Source organism: Myotis myotis, unplaced genomic scaffold (assembly GCF_014108235.1).
Source record: "Myotis myotis isolate mMyoMyo1 unplaced genomic scaffold, mMyoMyo1.p scaffold_m19_p_12, whole genome shotgun sequence".
Lineage (NCBI taxonomy): Eukaryota > Metazoa > Chordata > Mammalia > Chiroptera > Vespertilionidae > Myotis > Myotis myotis.
In genome coordinates this window covers 8,652,511-8,666,768 of record NW_023416316.1, presented here as the reverse complement: position 1 = coordinate 8,666,768, position 14,258 = coordinate 8,652,511, and the positions used below count along the sequence as shown (strand labels likewise).

The 14,258-nt window shown below is 52.7% G+C and overlaps 1 pseudogene; it reads right to left on the bottom strand.

Moving 5' to 3' along the window:
• Positions 1 to 767: 767 nt before the first annotated feature.
• On the bottom strand, positions 768 to 3,696 carry LOC118667096 (annotated as a pseudogene).
• Positions 3,697 to 14,258: the final 10,562 nt, after the last annotated feature.

The window sequence follows — 14,258 nt, the reverse complement described above, 5'->3', positions numbered from 1 at the left end:
TGTGTGCATCTGTGATATCTGTATATTGGGGGCATTGGAAAAGTCCATTTTTGTTATTAGCGCAAATGAAGAAGAATGAATATTGATCATAAAAAAAGAAAAGCCAAAAAAACCCCCCACAACATTCCCACAGTTTGTGGTGTTTGTGGTGTATGTCAATTGATTTGTGGTTTCTAAAGTCAGTTTGGTGGGATGGAAGGTTGACACAGCCATTTCCCCCTTCCCCACCTGTGGGCCTGTTGGGGGCACATTCCTATTCTCCTGCCTCCCGCTGGAGGCTTCTGTGTTTCCAACATTATTTCCAAAATTCCCTCTGTCTCTGCCCTGGCCCTGGTGCTCACCTCATCAGGCCCCACTCAGCTCACCTCCCAGATGGCCAGGGTGATGTTTGCCATAAGGTCCTTCAAGCCTGGCACCATGCCCTCTGCCTGAGTCCTCTCCACCCCTTATCCACCTGAACTCCCACTGTGGGTCCTCTGCCTTATGTTCCTCAAACATGTCTTCTCAGACCCTTGGCTTGCAGCAGGAACAGCAGGTGTTAACCAAGCTCCTAATCTTTCTAGACTGGCTCAGATGCCCCTTGCAGGAAGCCTTCCCAGACTCGCCTCCTGCAGACGGAACCTTCTAGTGCTGGGCTCCCACACCACGTGCCATCGTCCATCCTGGCATGTGGGCTGGGGGTAACAGGAGGGGCTTCTGCAGCCAGGGGCGCCGGCTTCAACATGAATGAATGAGTGAATGAATGAGTGAGTGAGCAATAGACAACCTGCCTATTCCAAATGCAGAAACTTTATTGGTGCAACTGAGGGAAAGAACTTAGGCACACAGGGTGGGTGGGGGTGTCTCAGGATAGGCCCCACCCCAAAGTCCCCGAGGTCCTAATCCAAAGCTGTGCCTGTCTCGGACCTCTCGTCTTCCTTCTTCCTTTCCTCGTCGTGCTGCTTCTCCAGCGGCAGGCACACATTCTGCAGGACAGCAGGAGAAGAAACACAGTAATGAGGGTGGGCAGGGGCTCCTGGGGGGAAGGTGGAGTGCGCTCTGGACTGGGGCTCCAGTCCCCATGAGCTTCTGGGAAGCTCAGCTGTCCCCGCAGTGAGATGGGCACAGAAAAGCAGTCTCTCCTGCCTGGCTGTGCAGCCCTGGCTGGGAGATGGCCCTCTCTGGGCCTCTGGAGCTGCCCAAAGCAGGAGCGCCCTCAGGTGGGCACCGCCTAGTCCTCCTTGCCCTCACCTTTTTCTCATCGGAGTACATGACTTCCGACTTGTCCATGCCCATGCACGTGAGGTAGTCATAGAACTGTTCCATTTGCTCCGGGGTCGCCTCTGGCTTGTAAGCTGCAGGAGGAAGCAAGGGGACAGGTGAGAATGTCAGGGTGTGTGTGTGGGGTTGGGGGGGTGGAGGGTGGAGAGTGTGGGAGGGCAGGGTAGAGGCCAGGGAGGACTGGAGGTCTAGGGGCCCAGCCCTAGGAGCAGGTGGTTGGGGGAAGGCTGGTGGGAGTTTGGGGGTGCCTACCAAAGAAGGCCAGCCCCATGAGCTGCTTGTCTTCTGGGAATGCAGCGAGCATGAAGGTCTTGGGGTCCTTGGGGAGCAGCAGGTGGGCAAAATGTTCTCTGCAGCAGGTGGGCAAAATGTTCTCTGCCATTCTCTGGAAGAGAAAGCCTCTGGGTGAGACCATGGAGATGGAACAGTGGGTTCCTCCTCACAGATGAGAAAACCTGGGTGTGCCCAGGCCCACACAGCCAATCGGTGAGGGCCAGGGGTTCACCTGGGCCATGTGTCCCTCACTCCTGCTGTGCACCAGGCCCTGTGCTGAATGGATGTGGAATCAGAGGCGCCTCTGTGAACTGTGGCTGTCAGGGCCTTTCTCCCCATTTTACAGATGAGGACAATGAGGTTCAGAGAGGAGCCTGGGGTGTTGGTTCAATTCTATTGGCATTTGTGTGTTCCTGCGATGGGCCTTCTCTGCAGTGATGGTGGGACATGGGTGAAGTCACTGCCTGCCCAATAAACAGGCTGCCACCCTTAGGTCCCAGCGGGTAAAGAGTGGTTGAGCCCTAGCCAGTTTGGCTAAGTGGATAGAGCATCGTACCACGGACTCAAGGGTCCAGGGTTCAGTTCCGGCCAAGGGCATGTACCTCAGTTGCAGGCTCAATCCCCAGCCCTGATGTGGGAGGTAACCAATGAATGTGTCTGTCACACATTGATGTTTCCTTTCTCTCTGTCTCTCCCCTCCCTTTCACTCTCTCTAAAAATCAATGGGAAAACATCCTCAGGTGAGGATCAATAAAAAACAAACAAAAAGAGTGGTTGAGAGGCAGGACTGGAACCAACCTCGGGTTGAGTCCAGGTCTAATTGCAGGATGAGTGAGAGAGACAAGTGGGCACCTGTCTCTCCGTTTCCTGAGCTGAGCACTGCAATGTCCCCGTGGCTGGTTTGTGAGTATTAAAGTGGGTTAATTCACAGAAAGCACTTCAAACAGCACCGGGCACATAGTAAGAGCTCAGAGAGGTTGGCAGCTGTGACTGATTGCTTCAGTGTGCAGGCAGCAGCCCATGGAGATGTAAGAAGTGGGCATCTCCCGGGCTCTCTGTGCCCAAAGCCCCAGGTCCCCTCCTTTGGCCTGGCCCACCCACCATCTCCCATCCCACACAGCAACCCTTCCCTGAGGGCTCACCGGATTTGACCAGGGTCCCATTTTCCCGATGGACCTTCACGCTGCTGGAGTTATAGAGGCACTGGTCCCCGCTAAAGCCAGACCGAAGAGGGGAGAAAACGGTAAGATAGTCAAGGAGAAGTGGACTGTCACAATCTTGGAGGGGGAGAGTCAGGTGGCAATTAGAGTCAGCCCCGCCCCCATTCCCTGGATGAGAAGGCTGAGGCCAGGAGGGTGGAGGGGCTTGCTCAAGGTGTTTGGGCAGCTGGGAGGAGGAGCCAGAAGCTGGGCTGCAGCTGGGGCTGAGCTGGCACCATGTGTGGGTCTTACAGGGTTCTGTACTCTCTGCTCAGTATCGTGTCCTCCGTGTGGTTGGGGGTGAAGTAAAAGAAGGCTGCCTGGATTTTGCCAGCTTCCTTCTTGTACTCGGGGAGGCGGTAAGCCGAGGCGATATAATACCACTTGCCAGAGAGCTGAGGAGAAGCCAGGAGCAGGTGATGGAGACTGAGAGCCTAATCCTTGATAGTCAGCTGGGATGAGACTCAGGCAGATCTTTCCACTTTGCAAATCAGGAGACTGGAAGCCCAGGGGAGGAGTGGGGCTACAGGAGCTCACTCTAGGAATCAGCCTTCACTTAACCGCCACCTTCACCCCCGCTCCCAAACCTCCTACCCCGGTGGCCCCCACCGACTGCAGCTTGCCCTGCTGAGGGTCATTGCCAGGAGGCTCTGAACTTGGAGGCAGAGGAAGCCACTGGATGCTGGCCTGGTTCTCACCCCAGGGCCCAGGAGAGGCTGACCGCAAGCCAGCAGGGGAACGGAGTCCAGAGAGGGAGACAGCTCCCACGGCGCTCAGGGCTCAGGCACCCACCTGGTCCAGGGAGGCATTGGTGATGGGCACCGAGAAATTGGGACACGCCGGGCTCTGGGCATCCAGCAGGGGAAGAAGGCTCAAGACTGCAAGGGCCCAGGGCAGCGCCATGGCAAGAGGAGGATGCGGCTAGATTCTGAGGTTCTGGTGGCTGAGGGGTGCAGTGACCTTTATAATGAGCTGTGGGCTGGGCCCTGGGGACCCGCTGTGACACAATCAGTGAGTGTTTGGGAAATGTTATGTGCAGAACATCCCTCTTTTTCCAAAAGTCAGCCCAGGTAAAGCCTCCTAGCTCGGGTCTAATTCGGGTTGCTGACCTCGAGATCAGGGCACAAAGGTCTGGCTGTTCAAAGCCAAGGTGGAAAGGGCTGGAGTGATATTAGTGAAGCTGGTAGATCCATAGAGGGGCAGGTGCTCAGGGTTTCATCCAACTCCTGCCCCTCTGAGTGCCAGGACTTAAGAGGGACCCAGTCATAAATCAAATGCTAAGGCAACTTTTGAGGTTCCCAGACTAGCCTGGAGTGTCGGGGCGATGGGTGTGGGAGGGCTGTAGGGGGTGGGGGAAGGCAAACATGGATTCAGTTCCAGTTAAGTGTGGTAACAACTGTGAAAGACCAAAAGTCCAGCGATGCCCCAACCCAGGCCTGGAGGCAGGGATATTTTCCAAAAAAAAAACCAAACACGGGGCATTAAGTTGAATGTCTATTTTCAGTAAGTGTATTATGTGAACCATCTCCAACATCTGAAACAGGAAATCACTTCTGTGTCATCTTTATCCTCTGCTATTCAAGTGGGAAGCTTGTTCTCTTTCACCAGCTGCCCCAATCTTGGAGCAGTGCCCAGCACACAGTGGGTGCTCAGGAATCCTGTGGAATTACTAACTCTACCACCCTTCTGCATTTCTACATGACGGGGTCAAACCTTTATTCATACAAGTAATATTTTCACAAAGCATTATTATGGTATGCTTACAACTTTGGGTGCTCATCCTTTTTAATTTTTATTTTTTTAAATGATAATTTTATTGCTTTCAGAGAAGGGAGTGGGAGAGAGAGAGATAGAAACTTCAGTGATGACAATGATTGATTGCTGACTCCTGCTCGCCCTCTACTAGGGATCGAGCCCACAACCCTGGCTTGTGCCCTTGACCAGAATGGAACCTGGGACCCTTTAGTTCGCAGGCTGATGCTCCATTCAATGAACCAAACAAGCTAGTGCCATCTATCCTATCTAATAAAAGAGAAACATGGTAATTAGCGTACGTCTGCTACCCTTCCCATTGGCTAATCAGTGAGATATGCAAATTAACTGCCAGCCAAGATGGCGGCCAGCAGTCAGGCAGCTTGAAGTTAACATGAGTCTTGCTTGCTTCAGTGAAGGAGGAAACCAACGTTCCCCACCTGCCTTGCCGGCCTCTAAGCTTGCAGTTTGAAACATAGTTACAAATATAGAAGCTAAATAAAACCCCAGAAACCTGCTTTCAGCCGGCCGGGATCTCAGAGCTGGAGTTGATACAGTGTTTCGATTATAGAACCCAAACAAACCAGATACCTGCTTTCAGCAGCTGAGGCCTAAGAGCTGGAGGCAAGCCTCAGGGCTAAAGCTGGCCCAGAATAAAAAAAAAAAAAAAAAAAAAAAAAAAAAGAATAAAAGGAGCAGTTGGGAGTTCAGTCACCCGCCAGCCTGAAAACAGCCCTCAGCCCCTCACCCAGACTGGCCAGGCACCCCAGTGGGGATCCCCACCCTGAAGGGTGTGTGACCAGCTGCAAACAGCCATCATCTCCTCACCCAGGCTGGCCAGGCACCCCAGTGGGGACCCCCACCCTGATCCAGGACACCCTTCAGGGCAAACCAGCCGGCCCCCATCCATGCACCAGGCCTCTATCCTATATAGTAAAAGGGTAATATGCCTCCCAGCACCGGGATCAGTGGAGCCGTGAGGCCTCCCGGCACCAGGATCAGCATGGCAGGGGGCAGCTCCCAAACCCCCCGATCACCCTGCGGCTCTGTGTGTGACAGGGGGCGAGGCCACAACCTCCCTATCTGCCTTGCTCTGTTCGGGAGAGGGAAAGGCGCCCCAACACCCTGATCAGCCCTGCTCTGTGCCTGATAGGGGGGAGCTCCCCAACCCCCTGATTACCCTGCGGATCTGTGTGTGACAGGGTGCGGCGCCCCAACCCCCTGATCGGCCCTGCTCTGTGTGTGACAGGGTGCGGTGCTGCAAAACCACCCCCCCCCACGGGCCCTGCTCTGTGTGTGACAGGGTAGAGCCATAACCTCCCCATTGACCCTGCCTTGAGTGTGACAGGGGGCAGTGCCCCAACCCCCCAATCGGCCCTACCCTGAGCGTGACTGAGGGTGGCATCACAACCTCCCGATCCGCCCTGCTGTGTGCATGACAGGGGGTGGCGTGCCAACTCCCCAATCAGCCCTGCTGTGAGCCTGACCAGGGGCTGCACCTAGGGATTGGGCCTGCCCTCTGCCACCTGGGAGCAGGCCTAAGCCAGCAGGTCATTATCTCCCGAGGGGTCCCAGACTGCGAGAGGGCACAGGCCGGGCTGAGGGACCCCCCCCCCCCCGCCTGAGTGCACAAATTTTTGTGCACTGGGCCTCTGGTATATATATAAAAGCCTAATATGCTAAGTGTCCCCTCAGGAGTTTGGTTGCTCTCTATGATGTGCACTGACCACCAGAGGGCGGCGCAGAACAGAGGAAGGCCCCAGCTGGCAGCCAGCAGCCGCTAGGGACCCTGCCCGTGCACGAATTTCATGCACTGGGCCTCTAGTTTTATATATTTTGAATATTTTTTCATGTTTCACTGTAGTTAGTGGTTGTGAGTTTAAAGTTCACATCACCTTTCAGTCACTTCCTAGATTATAATTTACTTTATCGTGCCCTCTCTTTATATCTTTCTGTAGCATTTTATGTTATTGTTTCCAGCTTTATTGAGGTATAATTGTCTATAGTGTTTTACATTGTGATTTTTCCTCTCTGATGACAGCTGTCAGAGAGTGACCAAACTGCTTTCTAGAATTACCACTCCTCTCCAGAGTCACGGGTAAGGCTTTAGTGTTATTTAAAATAGCCCCAAACTAGAAAAGATTCAAAGGCTCAGTTAGCAGGAAAATGAAAAAACAAATGGTAGTGTTTCTTTGCAATGAAATATTACTTAGCAATAAAAAGCAGTGAACTACGGACACGGGGAACAATATGAATGAATCTCAAAAACATAATGCTGGGCAAAAGAAGCCAGCCTTGGTCGAGCCTGTGCTGTCTGTTCTGTAGGGGTTCAGAACAAGCGCCCCAAGATGTGTCATTCAGCAGCTTCTTTTTACCTGAACACAATCCGGGACCAGGAGGCTCGGGAAGAACCTTGAACCTTCCCCCTAACCGCCTAAAAGAACTGAGGACAGCCCTAGCCGGTTTGGCTCAGTGGATAGAGCGTCGGCCTGTGGACTCAAGGGTCTTGGGTTCGATTCCAGTCAAGGGCAAGTACCCCAGTTTGCAGGCTCGATCCCCAGAAGGGGGCGTGAAGGAGGCAGCCGATCAATGATTCTCATGATTGATGTTTCTATCTCTCTCTCTCTCTCTCTCTCTCCCTTCCTCTCTGAAATCAATAAAAGATATATTTAAAAAAAAAAAAAGAATTGGGGATAGAGGACCTGCCCCAGGAAGGGAGCTATCATCTTGGAGAACTGGAATTATCTAGGGCGAACTGGAGACCCAAGCAAAGAGCAAAGGTTTGGTCTTTCTTGTAACCTGCGTGCCTCTTGAAGCAAAACCACAGGCAGTGAGTGTGATACAGGACATGTATGGATTTGGTCTCTCCCTCTGTTTCCTGGCACAGATCTTCTAAAACCCTCTGAATCTGAAACACTCTGAATATCTCTTTGTATGCTAATGAGATGGCAGGTGTCTGCGGGCCTCCTGGATAGCCTCAGGGTGGAGCTGGTTACCAGGGGAACCAACCTGTGCCGAGAGGGCCTGCAAGATCCATGTCCCTCCCCAGACTTTGCTCTCTGCATCTCCTCTGACTGTTCCTGAGCTATAATATCCTTTTTCATACACCGGTGATCTAGGCAGTAAACTCCTCACCCTGAGTTCTGTGAGCTGTGGATTTTATAGGTTTAAATTGCCAAACTCGCAGGCAGGTTCGATTAGAAGCACAGGTGACAGCCAGCACGGGTGATTGGCCTCTGAGTGAAGAGTCTCTCGGGCCTGAGCCCTTACCTGTGGGATCTGATGCTGACTCCGGTGAATTGAATGGGAGGACACCCAGCTAGCATCTGGAGAGTCGGATCGCTTGGTGTGGGAGAGAATCCGCACTGTGAGCAGAGAGAAACCAATTTCCCCCTACAATTGAGGGCCTCTCCTCAGAAGGGATGCGTGCCCCTCACCCTCCTCACTGTTGTCAGGCTGCCCCTAGAGGCCTCGCTCTCCTCCCAAGAGGCTATCCAAATAGTTCCTTCAAGGGCACCCAGCACTCACCCTGACACAGGGCCATTTTCTCCATCTTCTTAAATTTCAGGGATGCTTTACAGTGGTTCTCAACCTTCTGCCCCTTTAAATACAATTCCTCATGTTGTGACCCAACCATAAAATTATTTCCGTTGCTACTTCATAACTGTCATGTTGCTACTGTTATGAATCGTAATGTAAATATCTGATATGCAGGATGGTCTTAGGCCACCCCTGTGAAAGGGTCGTTCCACCGCCAAAGGGGTCGCGACCCACAGGTTGAGAACCGCTGCTTTAGTACCTCTATGGACTGAGGTTCTGGGTGTCCCTCCCTAGCCTGCCCCTTCGTCTGGACCTGCCACAATCTCAAGAGAAGTTTGACAGGGAAGAAAGAGACAGAAAAGCCATCAGAGCAGTGTAGGCTGGGGATGAAGTATTTTCAGCTATATCGCTTGCTAGATGTGTGACCGTGGGCACGTTACTTCTCTGTGCCTCAATTTTCCTACCTGTAAAATGGGGATAATGATCGTACATACCTACCTTCTGGACTGTTAGGATTAAATCAGTCCACATGTGTAAAATGCTTGTTAAGTGAAACAAATGTGCTTCTAAGGCAGTGGTTCTCAACCTTCCTAATGCCGCGACCCTTTAATACAGTTCCTCATGTTGTGGTGACCCCCAACCATAAAATTATTTTCGTTGCTACTTCATAACTGTAATTTTGCTACTGTTATGAATCGTAATGTAAATACCTAATATGCAGGATATATTTTCATTGTTACAAATTGAACATAATTAAAGCATAGTGATTAATCACAAAAACAATATGTAATTATATATGTGTTTTCCGATGGTCTTAGGCGACCCCTGTGAAAGGGTCGTTCGACCCCAAAGGGGTCTCGACCCACAGGTTGAGAACCGCTCTTCTAAGAGGTCGCCTATTTCTAACACCAGTCACCATCAGTTTAATGATAGAGTGGGGTGGGGAGGGGAGACAGATTCTTGCATTCCATAACTACTTCAGGGGTTGCAGGTTACATCCCACTTCTAAAGACATCAAAATGCAAAAATATGTCCATAGCAGGAGTAAGAAAAGAGGGTATTTCCCCGATCAGATAGATGAGAAAACAGCGAGGTCAGGTGAAGCAGTGAGGTTTAGATAAACAGGGACATGCACCCATGTGAAAGAATGCATTTGCTGAGAAAGCCGGTTCATCCACACTTTTTCATCAAGGCCATGGCTGAGCTCTGAGTCCGACGATTAATTTGTGGTCTTCTGCCTGAACAGCCAGGAAGAACACATTGGTAGAGCAAGCTGTTCTAATTAGGAACTTTGTGTTCAGCGGAGGAAATACCCAAAAAGAAGATTTGCTTAAGTTCAAGACCTGTTTCGTGGTTTGGGGCACCTTATGTAACCGCTTTGGACTTCTGCTCCCTCATCCAAAGAGCCAAGGTAATAACATGTGTCTCAGAGGGTCACGCATGAGCTGCACACGGCCCATCCGCACGGCTCTGGGTTCACAGTGGGCGAGAAACGCAGCTGCTGTTATTTTGAACGGTGCTGTCATTGGGTTGCACCATGTGACGCTGAGGATTTTATAGGTCAGAAAGCTGTTGAATATCATTCCATTTCATATGGTTCACCCTACTGTTATGAAGCAACAGCCCCGTCTGTGATTGGCAAGCAGTGAAGTGCATATCATCCCCATTTTGCAGAGGCAGCTGTGGGCGATCAGGCCGGCAGGGGAGTGGTTAGGGGGCAATCAGGCAGGCAGGCAGGCAGGCAGGTGAGCAGTTAGGAGCCAGCGGTCCTGGATTGTGAAAGGGATGTGAGAGGGAGAAACTGAGGCCTAGATATTGGGAGTGATCAGGAAGCTGGGAATCACCGGCCAACCTCTCCCCTGTGGCCTGCCCTTCTCTGACTTTCCCAGCACCAGGCTGCTGGTCACTATGGGGTGTATTTAAAGGGCCAGAAGGTTGAGAACCACTGGACAGTGTGACTGTCCATGGCTAGGGCTCGTGTGGACAGAGCAAACACGGGTGCTGGCCTGGGCTTTCCCTTGGAGTTGACCGGGCCTGGGAGATCCACTCTGGCTGTTTCCTGACACTCGGTTGTACAATTAGAGATTGGAAACAGCTGGTGCTGCCCACCCGGGAGATCTGCCTTCTTTCCCCAACCATGTCCAGGCATACCTGCCCCTGCTGGGAATGGGCTGGCGTTCACTGGCCAGGTCACGGGGGGCCCTCCTGGAATCTGGACCAGCTGAGACTTGCATGCTGCCCTTTTAACATAGCCCCCGCCACCTTCTCCCTCTGGCCCTTCTTCCTGACTCTCTTCCCCTCTCATGTCTTCAAAGCCACACAGCTGCTGCTGATCCGATGGTTCTGGAGCTCTGATGGACAGGCAGGGGCTCAGACCTCTTTCCTGTCTTCCCAGCTCGGCCAGCTGCCTCCTGGACAGCCCTGCTCCAGCACCCATAGCAGCCCAAACCCAACTTGGCCAACCCTGCTCTCCTGGGCGAGCCTGTGGCTTTCCTATTCCCAGCCCAGCACCCCAGGCCCTCCTACACCCTCAGCACCATTTGGACCTCTCACTGTTCCCCACATATGCATGACACCTTTACTATCAGGTGCTGTTCCCTCTCCCCCCAATGACCTTCCCCATCTGGCTAACCCAGCGGTTCTCAACCTGTGGGTCGCGACCCCTTTGGCGGTGGAACGACCCTTTCACAGGGGTCGCCTGAGACCATCCTGCATATCAGATATTTACGTTACAATTCATAACAGTAGCAACATTACAGTTATGAGGTACCAACGAAAATAATTTTATGGTTGGGGGTCACCACAACACGAGGAACTGTATTTAAAGGGCCAGAAGGTTGAGAACCACTGGGCTAACCTCTATTCATTTCCTCTCAACTCAACTTGGGTGATAACTTTATGTGTCAACTTAATTGAGCCATGGGGTACCCAGATATTTAACTAAACTGCTTGAGATGGGCATCAGCCTTTTCTTGCCTTTGGACATGAACGGAAACATCAGTTTTTTGCTGGGTCTCCAGCCTGCCAGCCTTTAGACTAGTCACTAGAACGATCCCATCGGCTCTCCTGGGTCCCCAGCTTCCAACTCACTGAGCAGATCTTGGGACTTGCCAACCACCATAATCACCAACTCCTTCTAATACATTTCTTTAAGCACATGCATCCTATTGGTTCTGTTTCTCTGAAGACCCTGATTCATAGTGTCACCTCCTCACTACCTCCCCCTGCTGAGATTGCATCAGCTGTTGCCCCCTTTTCACGCTCCCCCCACCCCCGCCAGCTCCACACAAGTTCCAACCCCTCCCTCTGCCTCCACCAGACTCAGAGCCCCCCAGACACACGGCCAGACCCATCTCTGTTACTCTCGTGCCCACATGCAGCTCAACACGGGGATGGTGCTGCTGAGGAAGGGGCGTGCCGTCACCTGTGGCTACAGCAGAGGGCCAGGTGCGTGCCTGCCCTCACAGAGCTTCCGGGGGTGGGGGTGGCCGTGGGAAAAACAGACATTCAAGCGACTGAAGTTCCCTCTGCAAACGGGAAGTGTGACCGGACAGCCGGGCAAACTCCGTGAGAGTGGACAGGTCTCAGGAAATGGCCATTCTGTCTCTGCTTCATCTGTGATATTGTCAAAGAAATGAAAATATTGTTATCTCATTTTCAAGTATGTTTCCCCCCGATGTTGGAAAAGCATTTTCCAGATTCAGGAAACAGGGCAGGGCCGTGATGTTTGGGACTCGAATCTCCAAGGGGAGCTTTCAGATCGCTGCCCCTACCCTCAGGGTCTGTGACTCAGGAGGGTTGGGAAGCGGCTGAAAAGAGGCAACAGGCACCCAGGTGCTGCTGGTGTGGCCAATGCAAGAACCACTGGGCCAAGGCACTCAGCAGCGCCATCAGCCCTCGTGGGCTTGAATTGCAGCTTTGCCTCGACTTCACCAGGCGACTCCAGGCCCTGCTCTGGGGTCTGTTGCCCTCTCCGCACAATGGGAGGGTGCACCTGCATGTGGGAGTCTCCACGCCCTTCCGGACCAGGAATCCTGGGCTTCGGGGATGGTACTCTCGGAGCCACGGAGGAGCCACGGCGCAGCTCCCAGGGCTCACTGCCTGGGGGAAGGACGCGGGTGAGGAGGGTAAGAAGACCCCCCTGCAAGTAAACGGATGACCTGGAAACTTACAGCTAGGTTGTTGTTGTTTTTTTAAAATATATTTTTATTGATTTCAGAGAGGAAGGGAGAGGGAGAGATGGAAACATCAATGATGAGAGAATCGTTGATCGGCTGCCTCCTGCACGCCCCCTACTGGGGATTGAGCCCACAACCCTGGCATGTGCCCTTGACCGGAATTGAACCCGGGACCTTTTATTCTGCAGGCCGATGCTCTATCCACTGAGCCAAACCAGCTAGTGCTATCGCTAGTTTTTAAAACATAAAATCCCACATAGAACTCAACTGCTTGTAATTTGTCCTTTCTCTTAAATAAGCATTGAAAAGTTCTGTTCCCTCCCAGGTCCCGGAGAAGGAGAAACACGCGAAGGAAGAAAACTCTGAACCGGTCAGGGCACATGGGGCCCAACAGGGATAGGTGTGTCCCAGTGTGGTGACTGCACAGCCTTGTGAGTGTCCGGAGTATCATTAATGGTGAGTTTTATGTTCTGCGTGGTTGTACTAGATTAAAAAATAAAAGAAGGAATTGCTCGTGTTAAACTCAGCACCCCTCCTCCCTGTATGTTGCAGGGTGAATTGTGTCTCCCAAGAAGATGTGTTGGAATCCTAACCACGTTACCCGTGAATGTGGCCTCCCCGGGGAATCGGGCCTTTGCCGAAGGAATCCAGGTAAGACCAGGTGGGCCCTCATCCCAGAGGACTGCTGCCCTTCTACCAAGGTGTGAATAGAGAGAGGCTGTCTGGTGGCTGTGGGGATGGGGATGGAGGCGCTGACATGCCTGGGGCCACCAGAAGCTGGGCCGGGAGGCACCATCCCCGAGAGGCGGCAGAGGGGTGGTGGCCCTGCCAGTCCTTTCATTTCAAACTTCCAGCCTCCAGCCCCGGGAGAATGGAGAATGTATTCCTGCCGTTTGAAGCTACCAGGTTTGGGGGAGTGTTATGCTCACCCTAAGAAACCGAGCTCTCTCACTCCGGCACCAGCCCTCCTGCTAGGGTCCCATAGCTCTCGCCCTGGCCCCCCTCCACTGGGGGAAGCGGCAGAAGCAGGGTGCCCCCTGAGGACCTTCCCCCCACCCTCCAGCCCTGCCACACACCTTCCCTGGGCTTTTCAAAGAAGTACACGGCCACAGATTAGTCATTCCATTGCCTCAGTTTTAAATATTTATTTAAAATCCAGAAGGGAAAAGGAGAGACGGGACCCACGGGGGTTTTAACACTGACATGTGGACAGAGACATAAACGGGGACAGCAGAAAAACCCAAGGACGAGACAGGGGCCAGGTTGAGACTGGCAGCGTGGGGAACGGAGCTGAGCGAGGCCCGGCGGCTGCGGAATGCCCTTCCACGGGTGGCCTCCGGGCGGGGCCGGGGCCGGGGATGCAGGCTGGGACAGGACCAGTGGGGAGGGTGGGCCAGAGTGAGGTATTAAATAATGCAACTCAAATCCAATTCCCCAAGAGACACAACTTGAGAGAAAGACAAATAGACTTTCACATAAAATTTCCCCTTCTATAAAAATAATTCCTCAGTTAAAATAACCTCAGGATCCGCCCGGGCGCTGGCTGGTTCGCGGATGTGGGCGATTCAGGTGGCACTGAATATCCCTATCATGCCGCACCCCAAGGTTCCCGTAGGTATTCCTTCTCCTCGGCCCACGTGTACACGGGGAGCTACTGACGCTGTGTTCCTATGGGATTTAATGACTAAAAAAGCAAGAGTGATGGCTGCGTCTTGAAAGGACAGGCTCCTGGGAGGGAGGATCTTAGTGGGTGGTATGTGGCTTCAGGAGATGGTTCCATGTTTCTCTTCCACCTCCAAGGCCAGCCTACCCACCGTTGCTCCTGTAACCGTTTCTTCAAGGTCAAGGCCTTCTCCCAGGACCCGCCCGTCTACATCGCATCCTCCAAGTGCATCCTTGGCTGAACTCCCCTCTGGGACCATGAAGGGTTAGGTCAGAATCCTTCATGCTCAGGCCTCCCCTGCTTTAGAGGACAAACGTTTCAAAGTCTGTAAGTTAAAAGGCAAATCTCACTGCTTCTGTTTCTGGCAGGGTTGTGTGTGTGTGTGTGTGTGTG